The following is a 15,129-nucleotide window of genomic DNA, read 5'->3' on the forward strand; positions in this document are numbered from 1 at the left end:
TTAAAACAACGGCCTGTTTATCAGAATTCATATTTCCTACAATGACTTTCTATACTAGAGATGAAGTGGTTAGATTTCAAACTATTCCAGTGGGGTAATGGGCACAGAGTGCTTTTCACTTAAAAAAGTGAAAAAACAGAGGCTGGGGGTCGGTGAGGGGTGTGCACTACAAGATTATACCAGAAATGAGCCAAATTGTTTATCTTTTCAATTCCATTGTAGGTATTTCTTTTTCTCCCCCTTTCCAGCTTTATTGAGATATAATTGACATATAACATTGTGTAAGTTTAAGGTGTACACAAGTGTTGACTTGATACCCTTACACATTGCGAAATAATGTTGTAGGTGTTTTTTATATGAGTTCAGGTAAGTTTGTGCTGTTACTCTTCAGTATAACAACAGGAATGGGTACAGGATTGACTTTGCCAGGGTGTTTTCCTCCAGAGGCCCCAGCACCGATGCCTTGTGATGAAGGTGATGATGAAGAAACAGAGGAGCAGGAGGAAGGGTATCAAACAGAAATATTGCTCGTTTACATGTATATGAGCTAATGTACATAGAGCACTTTGCCAAAGACTGGCAGAGAAAAGGGGATCAAAATAGAATTATTATTAGAATGAGGAGAGGTTTACAATAGTCCCTGGGGTCACAAGCTGTGTTTGGGGTCGTAGAATAAGGCTGCCCATATTCCACTTTCTTAAGAACTGCCAAGTCCCTGTGCGATGTTTCCCACCTTCAGGTACCACCAAAGTGAACCACTTTCATGATTTGTACTATCTCTAGGCACCAGTTACACTATTATATGTAGGGAGTTTTTAAACCATTAATTCAAGTTAACTTTGCTCTCTGCTTTAGCTAAGTTCTGCTCAAAGCAATAATTATTCCTTTTAGGTGTCAGTGACATATGTAATATGCATATACTATTAGAATAAAATATATTATGTATATAATATTAGAATAAAAAATGCTTGTCTGTGAACCTGCTGAAAGTATCTCATGTAGCATGTCAACCCAATCACCATGTAACTGTTTGTCTTCCCATAACCTGAAGTGGACCCTGTGAGACCCTTGGCAGCTACTACACCCCTTCAGCATCCTAGATTTGGTTTGGGGTGACTGCTGCAGAAGCTGGAAGAGCATGATAATCACCTGCTACTCATCCTGCAAGGCAGATGCTTTCAGAGCAGAAAGCATTTCCAGCTCCTGGCCATGCATGATTAGACCTGCATATATTCACGTGTCTGTGTATCCGTATTCTGGTGGATGCTTCTTGCATTGCTGCTGGTCTCAGCTCAGAAATGACACTTTCCAATAAATATACTCCAGCCAGCTGTTTAAGAACAGGGTTACCTATGTGGGTAGTGAAGAAGACAAAAAGGCTGGGAGTGTTTTGGTGGAAGAGCCCCGGTTTGTGTAACCTGTCCGGTTATACGGACAGGTTATACGGAAGCCTCATTATACGGAAGAGTGAGGTTGTGGAAAACCTTATCTTTTGGAATTGGCCTAAGATATAGTGGCCTAGACTATATCATGCATAGACTTCATTTTTTTTTTTTTTTTTTTTGCGATATGCAGGCTTCTCACTGCTCAGGCCTCTCCTGTTGCAGAGCACAGGCTCCGGACGCGTAGGCTCAGCGGCCATGGCTCACGGGCCCAGCCGCTTCGCGGCATGTGGGATCTTCCCAGACCGGGGCACGAACCCGTGTCCCCTGCATCGGCAGGCGGACTCTCAACCACTGTGCCCATAGACTTCATTTTTCTTGCGCTTCAATTTACTGCACTTCACAGGTATTGTGTTTTCTACAAATTGAAGGTTTGTGGCAACCCTACATCAAACAAGTCTATTGGTGCCATTTTCCCAACAGCATTTACTCACTTCATGTCTTTTGTCACATTTTGGTAATTCTCGAAATATTTCCAATTTTTTCCTTGTTATTATATTTGTTATGGTGATCTGTGATCAGTGATCTTTGATGTTACTATTGTCTTGGGGCACCACAAGCCCATATAAGACAGCAAACTTAATTGATAACTGTGTGGTGTTCTGAATGCTCCACCCTGCTCCCATCTCTCTCCCTCTCCTTGGGTCTTCTAATTTCAACACAACAATGTTGAAATTAGACCAATTAATAACCCTACAATAGTCTCTAAGTGTTCAAGTGAAAGGAAGAGTCACATGTTTCTCACTTTAAATCAAAAGCTAGAAACGATTAAGCTTAGTGAGGAAGGTGTGTCAAAAGTTGAGGAGACAGGCTGAAAACTAAGCCAAGTTGTGAATGCAAAGGAAAAGTTCTTGAAGGAAATTAAAAGTGAACACACAATGATAAGAAAACAAAACAGCCTTATTGCTGATATGGAGAAAGTTTTAGTGGTCTGGATAGAAGATCAAACCAGTCACAACATGCCCTTAAGCCAAAGTCTAATCCAGAGCAAGACCTTAATGCTCTTCAATTCTATGAAGGGAGAGAGGAGCGAGGAAGCTGCAGAAGAAAAGTCTGAAGCTATTAGAGGTTGGTTCATGAGGTTTAAGGAAAGAAGCCATCTCCAGAACATAAAAGTGCAGGGTGAAGCAGCAAGTGCTGACATAGAAACTGCAGCAAGTTATCGAGAAGATCCAGCTAAGATAATTAATGAAGGTGGCTACACTAAACAACAGATTTTCAGTGTGGAAGAAACAGTCTTCTATTGGAAGATATCATTTAGGACTTTCATAGTTAGAGAGGAGAAGTCGATGCCTGGTTTCAAAACTTCAAAGGACAAGCTGACTCTCTTGTTAAAGGCTAATGCAGCTGTTGACTTGAAGTCAAAGCCAGTGCTAATTTACCATTCCAAAAATCCTAGAGCCCTTATGAATTATTCTAAACCTACTCTGGCTGTGCTCTATAAATGGAATAACAAAGCCTGGTTGACAGCACATCTGTTTACTACATGGTTTTCTGAACATTTTAAGCCTACTGTTTAGACCTAGTGTTCAGAAAGAAAGATTCCTTTCAGCTCCTTGACAATGCACCTGGTCACCCAAGAGCTCTGATGGAGAGGTACAATGAGATTAATGTTTTCATGCCTGCTAACACAACATCCATTCTGCAGCCCATGGATCAAGGAATAATTTCTACTTTCAAGTCTTATTATTGAAGAAATATATTTCATAAGGCTATAGCTGCCATAGATAGTGATTCCTCTAATAGATCTGGGCAAAGTCAATCGAAAACCTTCCATAAAGGACTGATCATTCTAGATGCCATTAAGAATATTTGTGATTCATGGGAAGAGGTCAAAATATCAATATTAACAGGAGTTTGGAAGAAGTTGATTCCAACCCTCATGGATGACTTTGAGGGTTCAAGACTTCAGTGGAGGAAGTAACTGCAGACGTGGTAGAAACAGCAAGAAAACTAGCATTCGAAGTGCTGCCTGAAGAGGTGAGTGAATTGCTGCAATCTCATGATAAAACTTTAACAGCTGAGGAGTTGCTTTTTATGGATAAGCAAAGAAAGTGGTTTCTTGAGGTGGAATCTACTCCTGGTGAAGATGCTGTGAAGATTGTTGAAATGACAAGAAAGGATTTAGAATATTACATAAACTTAGTTGATAAAGTAGCGGCATGGTTTGAGAGGACTGAGTCCAATTTTGAACGAAGTTCTACTCTGGGTAAAATACTATCAAACAGAATTGCATGCTACAGAGAAACCGTTTGTGAAAGGAAGAATAAATCGACGGGCCAAACTTCATTGTTGTCTCATTTTAATAAACTGACACATCTACCCCAGCCTTCAGCATCCACCACCCTGGTCAGTCAGCAGCATCAACATCGAGGCAAGACCCTCCACCAGCAAAGAGATTATGACTCTCTGAAGGCGCAGATGATGTTTAGCATTTTTTTTAGCAATAAAGTATTTTTTTAAACTTTTAATTTTATATTGGAGTATAGTTGATTAACAATGTTGTGTTAGTTTCAGGTGTACAGCAAAGTGATTCAGTTATACATATACATGTATCTATTCTTTTTCAAATTACTTTCGCATTTAATCTGTTACATAATATTAAGCAGAGTTCCCTGTGCTATACAGTAGGTCCTTGTTGGTTCTCCATTTTAAATATAGCAATGTGTACATGTCAATCCCAAACTGCCTAATAAAGTATTTTTAAATTAAGGTATGTACGTTGTTTTTTACACATAATGTTATTGCACACTTAATAGACTACAGTGGAGTGTAAACATAACTTTTACACGCACTGAGAAACCAAAAAATTCGTGACTTGCTTTATTGGAATATTTGCCTTATTGTGGTGGTCTGGAACCAAACCAGCAATGTCTCTGAGGTGTGCCTGTATAAAATGAAAGGGTACTGTTCAAAAAATAATTGTCCGCTCACGTGTCTACCACCCAGCCTAAGAAATGGACAATTACCAGCCCCTTAAGAAGCCCCTGTGTGCCCATTTCTGAACACATCTGCCTCCCTGGCTTCTCTCGGGAACTACCTTTCTGAATTTTGTTTTGCTTTATAGTTGTAATGGTTATGTATGTGTTCCTGAATAACATAGTATTTAGTTTTATCTGCCTTTTGAACTCGAAATAGATGGAATCTTTGATGACTTGCTTTTTTCGCTCCACATTCTATTTTTGAGCCTCATCCAGTCCCTTCCCTTCTCTCCTCTTTGCAGGCCTTCAGCCCAGATCCCCTCTGGGATTCTTGCATTTATCTTCTGACCAGGCTCTCTGTTTACAGACTCTTCCCTCCAGAATTCACTGTGCAAACCACCACCAAATCCTCACCTTAAAATGGGAAGTTATATTTAAAACTTTTCTAGCAGCGTATTCAGTGGCATGAGAAATGTTTACCTTTACAAATTTTGTATAAATATATATTACAAATCACACAAAACTTTAACAGTCGCTCTCTCTGGACGGTAGGATTATAGATAGCTTAATTTTTTTCTTTGCGATATTTTTCTATTTCCCAAGTTTTCATTGGAAGCCTTGGATGCAAGGTTCTGGTCTTCCCTGCTTTTATCTTCCCAGTTCCCAGTGGTTTCTGAGGTCTGACCTGGTGAAGAGGTGGGTGTGTGGGGCACAAGAGCAGAACATGGAGCCCCCTTTCTCAATGACATGTTTGTATTCAAAGCCACAGGCTTTCTTTCCCACCCCCAGTCCAGAGCACCATTATCTCACCTGAGGCAGGGCAGCCGGGACCTTCAACCATTCTGGTAAACAGGGCCAGCATCATGGATGTACCACCTCTGCAGTCACACAGGGGCCCACACTCAGAAGGGCTTTCTGCTGCTATGCTATCTCAAAAGTCTTGATTTTATTTTTGAACCTATGTTTTGTATGTGAAATCCGATGGGACAGTGGAGTATGAGCAGAGGGCATATGCATGCATTGCACGTCTGCTGTTCTTGCTGCCCCATGAGCACAGAATTCCGGTTGTCCCGCATGATTTCAAGTTCAGCAAGATGTAAGTGTATTTCATCTTTGATTAAGTTGGGGCGCTGACAGCCCTGAGAGGTCATGCTTTCCTTTCAAACCAGGACTGGTTTTGAAGGTAGAAAAAGGGCCATGGTATTCTAAAGACATGAACAACCAAGGAATCTTATCGGAGCCTTTGTTTCTTTTGATACTCTCTGTATTAGCCAACCACATATCCTGAAAATGAAGACATAGGAGGAAAGGGAAATCTTAGGGCACCGCATAGTTCCTTTTCCTTTTAGTCCTTCCTCATTCAACAGTAAGTTGAAGGTAGAGGGTTGGTGGAGTGAGCACATATCAAGAAGTGAAATAAAAACAAGTGAATTAGTTTTGTGCAGCGTTTCCACTGTTCTGGTAAGAACGAAATACATAAGCATCTACAAGCTACGAAATATGAATTAGATCATTTTAGTGATTCTGCTTATAAGTTAAATGCTCTTATATTTGAATTTAAAACTGATATTTCACAATATAAAAATAAATGATAAAATTCAGGCTAATATTTTCAATTATTGTTTACTTAGAATAACATTAAATAACAAACAAACAAAAAAAAAGGCAAGGAAAGTTGAGAGAGAGACTGTGGGAAAACCTTTAACAGCACTTTTTTTGGGCCCCTAAAATTGTAGTTCCAAATCTATGGTTTATGTTGTCTTGCAGCTCATGAAAATCCGGGGCTTTTCTATAAAACTCTTGTCTCTGCTGTGGCTACTTAAAGGCCATTTCGAGACCTGGAAGTCAAGAGAAGACTCTTTTCTCTAAATCTCTGCTGTGGAATATCCATACCCTGAGGGAACAGGCTGGGGTAGAGAAAATGTAGGAAAACCACACTTGTTAATATCTCAGAATACTGTCCCCCCTATATTAAAAACAAAAAACAGAACAACACCTAGCAACCATAAATTCGTTGAAGGCAAGGACCTTCTTTCTCTTGCGCTTAACCATAGAGCTGTCCTTTAATAGGGACTTAATAGTTGTCCTTTTCCTCAATAAATATTTGCTCATTTAAATGTAACGTGCTCTTTCATCATGCGGTTCTCAAACACCTTCAAAGCCTCCCTATTGCCTTAACCTACAAATTGAAACTCCTAACCAGGCATTTAAGGTTCTATAATCTGGGTTCAATCTACTTTTCGAAATTCATCTCCCAAGACTCCCTAGAACTCCGTCAGTAATGGTCGCACAAATACAGAATGACTGGATTACACAGCTCCTAGGAGTTACAGAAACTACAGATGGATAAATCATTAGCCCTTTTACGGTTAGGTTTAGGTAATACATACGAGCTAACATTAATGTCCCAATATTGGGAGCCAGTGATGAGTGTTATACAGACCCTAAATGGGAGTCATTAAGATATTCAATCCCGAGAAGAGTCATCTCCTCAGGATCACATCCTGGCTTCTGCAGAAATCAGAGACCCAAAGCTAGCTGGGTCCCTTCTAGCTAGGTTAGAAGCCTGCAGCTGTTGTTTAGTCCACCGGGAAGGGTGTGGGCCGCTGGGCCTCACGTGCTGCGCTGTGGAGCTCCCTACCTGGGCTTAGGCAAGTTCCTGGACTTTAAGGACCATGAAATCATAGCCATTACTAAGTGTCAGAATTTCACATGCTAGTAATGAGCCATTAAGGAAAGCTTTGGGCAGAGACAAGCTTTTAAGGCAGTGTAACCCAAGCAGGGGCTATTCTCAGTGTACCTTGGTGGGAATCAATTGTGTTTCCAACATGCCTGCGTGGGGGAGATTCGTAACCTGACAGGGCTGGGAGAAACTTGAAGAGCCATTGCATCCATGCCCTTGTCTTTAGTTTAGAAAACTCCGAAATCTTTTAAAAAAATTACCTATCTATGCCCAAACCTGGTAACTCCTTCACTTGTTTGTCAACCCTGATTTCAGAGAGCTATTTCTGATATCTAACCTAAATCTCCACAGCTAATTATCTTTTTCCATCTCCTCCCTCTCAGTCAACTTTAAAAGGCCATTGTGTCTACTGCTTACTGACACACAGCTAATATTACAGTTACTGTTATTGTTTCATCCTTACAGTTGTTACTAGCATTGACAGCACACTAGGAGGTACAGAAAAAATACATAAGCAGGGCTTTCCTGGTGGCGCAGTGGTTGAGAGTCCGCCTGCCAATGCAGGGGACACGGGTTCGTGCCCCCGTCTGGGAAGATTCCACATGCCACGGAGCGGCTGGGCCCGTGAGACATGGCTGCTGAGCCTGCATGTCCAGAGCCTGTGCTCCGCAACGAGAGAGGCCACAACAGTGAGAGGCCCGCGTATCGTCAAAAAAACAAACAAACAAACAAAAAACATAAGCAAACACATTTCTAGATCAGTCTTGAAATACAGCTTTTTAAAATCTAGTAATGTTTGGGTGTTCCTGACTTGGAAATGGGGAAGTAGGCAGATGTGACAAGCAGAGTGGCAAGGGTGTATTCTATATCTCTGACTGTGGCCACTCCTCAAGAGCCATCACTTACCTCCCACCCAGCCTGGGAAGGAAACTTAGAACCAGATAAATGTATATTAAACACGTATAGGGGAGCAGGGAGGCGATTGGGCATGGCATGGTGGTAGAAACCGTGGGGGCCTGCGAAGGAGTCCACTCCGGGGCATGGTGGGGAGGGCCTACATGAAAATTGCCACAATTTCATGTGAAAACTAGGAGGAAATATTTGAGTTGAAAATGAGTCATAACAGCACCTTCCTTATCCTTCCCTCAAAGTGCCCGGCTAAGAGCAGAAATGAAAAACATTGATGCATCCTCTAGTGAAAGACATCCCAAGGCCTGGGGCTTACACCATCTTGTTGTTTCTTACTGTTTTTTACTTATAAAACATTTTAAAGATTTATCCATGTTGCAAGATGGACACTTAGTGCATTACTTCCAATAGTTGCATGTTATTCTATGATATATGCTACGTTTTATTTAACCTTCCGTAATGCACAGGTGATATATACTGTTTGCCAACAATATGCTGCTACTTCAATTGCTGCTGTGATGATTGTCCTCGCTTGTGCCCTTTTACGGACTTGTGCAAGAGTTTCTTAGAGGTATGTATTCTCAGGAGTGGAACTGCTGGGCCACAGGAAAACACATACTACATTTTATTACATATTTCCAGATAACTTCAAAACAGCTGTACCAGGGACTTAACTCCCAATAGCAATGCATGACAGTTCATGCTTCCTCCCATCCTAGCCAACACTTGGTGTTACCTAACTTTCACATTTTTGCCTATTTAATGGATGTAAAGAAGTGTGTTGTTGCTTTAATATGCATTTATCTGATTATAAGTGGGATTGTATATCTCTTCATCTACTTTTTAAAATTGAAGTATAGTTGGTATACAATATTATGTAAGTTACAGGTGTACAATATAGTGATTCACAATTTTTAAAGGTTATATTCCATTTATAGTTATTATAAAATATTTGCTATATTCCCATGTTGTACAATATATCTCTTCATCTACTTGTTAGTCTCTCAAGCTTCCCTTCTGTAAATTTGCCTGTTCATATCCTTTGGCTATTTTTCTATTGTGTTTCCTGTTTTTTTCTTCTCAATATAATAGGAATATAATTCCTATTATATCCTAGACATTAATGTCTTCTTGGTTTGGAAACACCTCTCAGTCTATCAACTTTCTCTTAGCTGGTCTATGATGTTCTTTGTTAACCAGAAACTTTAATTTTGATATAGTCAAGTTCATCATTCTTTTGGTTTTATAGTTTATGCTTTCAGAGTCTTATTGAAGAAATCTTTTCCTATCCTAAGATTCCAAAGCTACTCTTCTGTTTTTAATTTCTATTAGCTCTATAGTTTTCCCTTTCCCTTTTAGGTTTTTTTATTCATTGAAATTTCACCTTTCCAAATGGTATGAGATATAGATGCAGCTTTACTTTTCTCCATGGTGAACCAATTTTTCCAACATTATCTATGAAACAAAACTTGTGTGTTAGGTTGGATTATTATTCCCAATCCTTCGTGTCCTCCATGCTATAGAATTATACTCCCATGCTCTTTGCCATGTGGTTTTGCAGCACCTTCTACCAATTTGTTAGACTTGGCCATGTGACTAATTTGGTCAATGAAATATTAGGAGATGGCAGCAGACGTGCTAAATGTGTTTGGGTTATGAGACTTCATCTCTTGAGCTCCTGTCATTGCCAGAATGAGGCATGTGATAAAGACCTGAACTAACCTGTGTCCTGGAGCAAAGCCCAGATGAATTCGGCTGAGTCCAGCCAAGTCTTGACCAGACCAGATGAGATCAGTAGAGACCTGTGAGAGAGAAAAAACAATGGCTGCTATAAGCCACTGGTATTTCTGGGTTGTTCATTACATGGTATTATTACTGCAGCAATAGTTGACTATCTACATGATTTTCTCATAGATTTGTGATGTTACCATTATCACATACCAAGTTCTCATAGGTAAAAGTGTTGTTTCTGAGTTCTCTATTCCGTCCCACTGTTCTACATGTCTGCTACTGTGACTTATGTCATTATCTGGAAGGGTAAATTTCCCCTCTATGATTTTTGTTTTCAAAAATGACCAGATTATAATGGAATTCAATCTTCCATATGTATTTGAGAATGTTTAAATTCTTCAAATCCCATTAAAAGTTTGAATGGTTTGCACTGAGTTTATGAATACATTTAGAGATCACTGATATCTTAAGAATGTTACTCCTATCCACAGACATTATATATACCCCTATTCAGGTCTTCTTTGAAGTCTGTTAATAGCATTAACATTTTTTCCCATGAAAGTTTTGTGCATTTTTTTCTTAGGTTAATTCCCAAAAACTTTAGAGTTTTGTTGCTATTGTAAGAAGTATCTTATTTTCTAGTTTGTTAGTACTAGTATGTAAGTATACTTTTGGTTTTCATGAATTGATTTTGAATTTGGGAATCTTGCTGTATCAGGATAAGGTTTGGCTATCTGTAACACCAGGCACACACATACACAAACTAAAATAACAGTGGCATGAATGAGATAGATGTTTATTCAAGAAGTTCCAAAGTTTGGAGGTAGACATTTTAGGGCTGGTGTTAGTATAGCAGGTGCCTTCTTTCTTGTTCTGCTATGTGTGGCTTCCATATTCAAACTCAGCTCACGGTCTAGGATGACTGCCGAAGCTCCAGCTATTGTATCTTCATTTCAGATGGCAGGAAAGAGGATGAGGCACATTCCCTCCTTTTAGGAATGTGTGCACCAGTTCTGCTTTTAACCCATTGCCTGGAACATGGCAATACTTAGCTACAAGGGAGGCTAGCAAATGTTGTCTTTATTCTGGTTGGCCTTGTGCCCTATAAAAAAAAAGTAGTTCTTTGGAAGAAGGGGAGAAAAGCATCTCTGTCACCTTGCTGCATTCTTTTATTATTTCTAATAGCTTATTGTATCTATAAGGTGTTTTATGTGGTTGATCATATTACTGCAAACAATCCCAATTTTATCTCTTTCCTTCTGATTCTTCTATTTAATTTCTTCTTCCTTTTATTACAAATCTTATTTTGTCAGCCAGGACTTTCAATATCATGTTAAACAGCAGTGGCAACCTTCTCTTGATCCTACACTTAAATGGAATGTGTTTAAAGTTAATCAATTTATAATATTTTGCTGTACATTTTTGGTCCTTCATAAAGTTAAGTAAATTTCTTACTATTCCTAACTTTCCTGAAAGTTTTTATTATTAATAATGATGCACATTCTCGAATGATTTTTCTCTCTTATTCTTTCTGAGGTGAGTTATTTGGATAGGTTTTCTGATGTTAAATCATACTTGAATTTCTAGAATAAACCCTACTTATTATGTTTTCATGATAAATGGCTAGATAGGTAGCTAGACAGGTATATTCTAAAGAGAGGGAAATGAATATCAAGGGTTTTCCTAGTTCACTGGAGTAAGAATGTTGGATTCGGTTAGTTAATATTTAGAAATTTTTGCATTTATGTTCAGAAGCGAAATGGGCCTATTTTTAAATTGTCCATTTTCAGATTTAGGGTCTAATTCTGCTGTTTTTCTTTTTTTCCTTCTCTGCCTCCTCTTGCTCATGGTGGCGTTTTTTTTTTTCTTTTTTTAAAAAATATCTTTATTGGAGTATAATTGCTTTACAATAGTGTGTTAGTTTCTGCTTTATAACAAAGTGAATCAGCTATACATATACATATATCCCCATATCTCCTCCCTCTTGCATCTCCCTCCCACCCTCCCTACCCACCCCTCTAGGTGGTCACAAAGCACAGAGCTGATTTCCCTCTGCTATGCAGCTACTTCCCACTAGCTAGCTATTTTACATTTGGTAATGTGTATATGTCCATGCCACTCTCTTCGTCCCAGCTTACCCTTCCCCCTCCCCGTGTCCTCAAGTCCATTCTTTACATCTCTGTCTTTATTCCTGTCCTGCCCCTAGGTTCTTCAGAACCTTTTTTTTTTTTTTTTTTTTTAGATTCCATATATATGTGTTAGCATATGGTATTTGTTTTTCTCTTTCTGACTTCCTTCACTCTGTATGACAGACTCCAGGTCCATCCACCTCACTACAAATGACTCAGTTTTGTTTCTTTTTATGGCTGGGTAACATTCCATTGTATATATGTGCCACATCTTCTTTATCCATTCATCTGTCGATGGACGCTTAGGTTGCTTCCATGTCCTGGCTATTGTAAATAGAGCTGCAGTGAACATTGTGGTACATGACTCTTTTTGAATTATGGTTTTTTCAGGGTATATGCCCAGTACTGGGATTGCTGGGTCATATGGTAGTTCTATTTTTAGTTTTTTAAGGAACCTCCATACTGTTCTCCATAGTGGCTGTATCAATTTACATTCCCACCAACAGTGCAAGAGGGTTCCCTTTTCTCCACACCTTCTCCAGCATTTATTGTTTGTAGATTTTTTGATGATGGCCATTCTGACTGGTGTGAGGTGATACCTCATTGTAGTTTTGATTGGCATTTCTCTAATGATTAGTGATGTTGAGCATCCTTTCATGTGTTTGTTGGCCATCTGTATATCTTCTTTGGAGAAATGTCTGTTTAGGTCTTCTGCCCATTTTTGGATTAGGTTGTTTGTTTCTTTGATATTGAGCTGCATGAGATGCTTATAAATTTTGGAGATTAATCCTTTGTCAGTTGCTTCATTTGCAAATATTTTCTCCCATTCTGAGGGTTATCTTTTTGTCTTGTTTATGTTTTCCTTTGCTGTGCAAAAGATTTTACGTTTCATTATGTCCCATTTGTTTGTTTTTATTTCCATTTCTCTAGGGGGTGGGTCAAAAAGGATCTTGCTGTGATTTATGTCATAGAGTGTTCTGCTTATGTTTTCCTCTAAGAGTTTGATAGTGTCTGGCCTTACATTTAGGTCTTTAATCCATTTTGAGTTTATTTTTGTGTATGGTGTTAGGGAGTGTTCTAATTTCATTCTTTCACATGTAGCTGCCCAGTTTTCCCAGCACCACTTATTGAAGAGGCTGTCTTTTCTCCATTGTACATTTTTGCCTCCTTTATCAAAAATAAGGTGACCATATGTGTGTGGGTTTATCTCTGGGCTTTCTATCTTGTTCCATTGATCTATATTTCTGTTTTTGTGCCAGTACCATACTGTCTTGATTACCGTAGCTTTGTAGTATAGTCTGAAATCCAGGAGCCTGATTCCTCCAGCTCCATTTTTCTTTCTCAAGATTGCTTTGGCTATTCAGGGTCTTTTGTGTTTCCATACAAATTGTGAAATTTTTTGTTCTAGTTCTGTGAAAAATGCCAGTGGTAGTTTGATAGGGATTGCACTGAATCTGTAGATTGCTTTGGGTAGTAGAGTCATTTTCATAATGTTGATCCTTCCAATCCAAGAACATGGTATATCTCTCCATCTGTTTGTATCATCTTTAATTTCTTTCATCGGTGTCTTATAGTTTTCTTCATACAGGTCTTTTGTCTCCTTAGGTAGGTTTATTCCTAGGTATTTTATTCTTTTTGTTGCAGTGGTAAATGGGAGTGTTTCCTTAATTTCTCTTTCTGATTTTTCATCATTAGTGTATAGGAATGCAAGAGATTTCTGTGCATTAATTTTGTATCCTGCTACTTTACCAAACTCATTGATTAGCTCTAGTAGTTTTCTGGTAGCATCTTTAGGATTCTCTAAAGATTCTCTAGTATCATGTCATCTGCAAACAGTGACAGCTTTTCTTCTTTTCTGATTTGGATTCCTTTTATTTCTTTTCCTTCTCTGATTGCTGTGGCTAAAGCTTACAAAACTATGTTGAATAATAATGGTGAGAGTGCACAACCTTGTCTTGTTTCTGATCTTAGAGGAAATGGTTTCAGTTTTTCACCATTGAGAATGATGTTGGCTGTGGGTTTGTCATATATGGCCTTTATTATGTTAAGTTCCCTCTATGCCTACTTTCTGGAGGGTTTTTATCATAAATGGGTGTTGAATTTTGTCAAAAGCTTTCTCTGCATCTATTGAGATGATCATATGGTTTTTCTCCTTCAATTTGTTAATATGGTGTATCACATTGATTGATTTGCGTATATTGAAGAATCTTTGCATTCCTGGGATAAACCTCACTTGATCATGGTGTATGATCCTTTTAATGTGCTGTTGGATTCTGTTTGCTAGTATTTTGTTGAGGATTTTTGCATCTTTGTTCGTCAGTGATATTGGCCTGTAGTTTTCTTTTTTTGTGACATCTTTGTCTGGTTTTGGTATCAGGGTGATGGTGGCCTCGTAGAATGAGTTTGGGAGTGTACCTCCCTGTGCTATATTTTGGAAGAGTTTGAGAAGGATAGGTGTTAGCTCTTCTCTAAACGTTTGATAGAATTCGCCTGTGAAGCCATTTGGTCCAGGGCTTTTGTTTGTTGGAAGATTTTTAATCACAGTCTCAAATTCAGTGCTTGTGATTGGTCTGTTTATATTTTCTATTTCTTCCTGGTTCAGTCTTGTGCTTTTCTAAGAATTTGTCCATTTCTTCCAGGTTGTCCATTTTATTGGCATATAGTTGCTTGTAGTAATCTCTCATGATCCTTTGTGTTTCTGCAGTGCCAGTTGTTACTTCTTGTTTTCCATTTCTAATTCTATTGATTTGAGTCTTCTCCCTTTTTTTCTTGATGAGTCTGGCTAATGGTTTATCAATTTTATCTTCTCAAATAAACAGCATTTAGTTTTATTGATCTTTGCTATTGTTTTCTTCATATCTTTTTCATTTATTTCTGATCTGATCTTTATGATTTCTTTCCTTCTGCTAACTTTGGGGTTTTTTTGTTCTTCTTTCTCTAATTGCTTTAGGTGTAAGGTTAGGTTGTTTATTTGAGATGTTTCTTGTTTCTTGAGGTAGGATTGTATTCTATAAACTTCCCTCTTAGAACTGCTTTTGTTGCATCCCATAAGTTTCGTGTCGTCGTGTTTTCATTGTCATTTGTTTCTAGGTATTTTTTGATTTTCTCTTTGATTTCTTCAGTGATCTCTTGGTTATTTAGTAGCATATTATTTAGCCTCCAAGTGTTTGTATTTTTATAAACTTTTTCCTGTAATTGATATCTGGCCTTATAGCGTTGTGGTTGGAAAAGATACTTGATTTCAATTTTCTTAAATTTACTGAGGCTTGATTTGTGCCCCAAGATATGATCTATTCTGGAGAATGTTCCATGAG

General features: G+C 38.6%; 1 long non-coding RNA gene across 12 annotated transcripts in view; it reads right to left on the reverse strand.

The window, feature by feature from the left end:
• The window catches only part of LOC117196918 (uncharacterized), a 102,275-nt gene that overhangs the window by 84,144 nt on the left and 3,002 nt on the right, over positions 1–15,129 (reverse strand). For all 12 annotated transcript variants that reach the window (XR_007471091.1, XR_007471088.1, XR_007471090.1 and 9 more), the window contains exon 3: positions 9,678–9,757. This is a non-coding gene — a long non-coding RNA (uncharacterized LOC117196918). The remainder of the gene's footprint in view (positions 1–9,677; positions 9,758–15,129) is intronic.

This window comes from Orcinus orca, chromosome 13, assembly GCF_937001465.1.
Source record: "Orcinus orca chromosome 13, mOrcOrc1.1, whole genome shotgun sequence".
In the NCBI taxonomy this organism is placed as follows: domain Eukaryota; kingdom Metazoa; phylum Chordata; class Mammalia; order Artiodactyla; family Delphinidae; genus Orcinus; species Orcinus orca.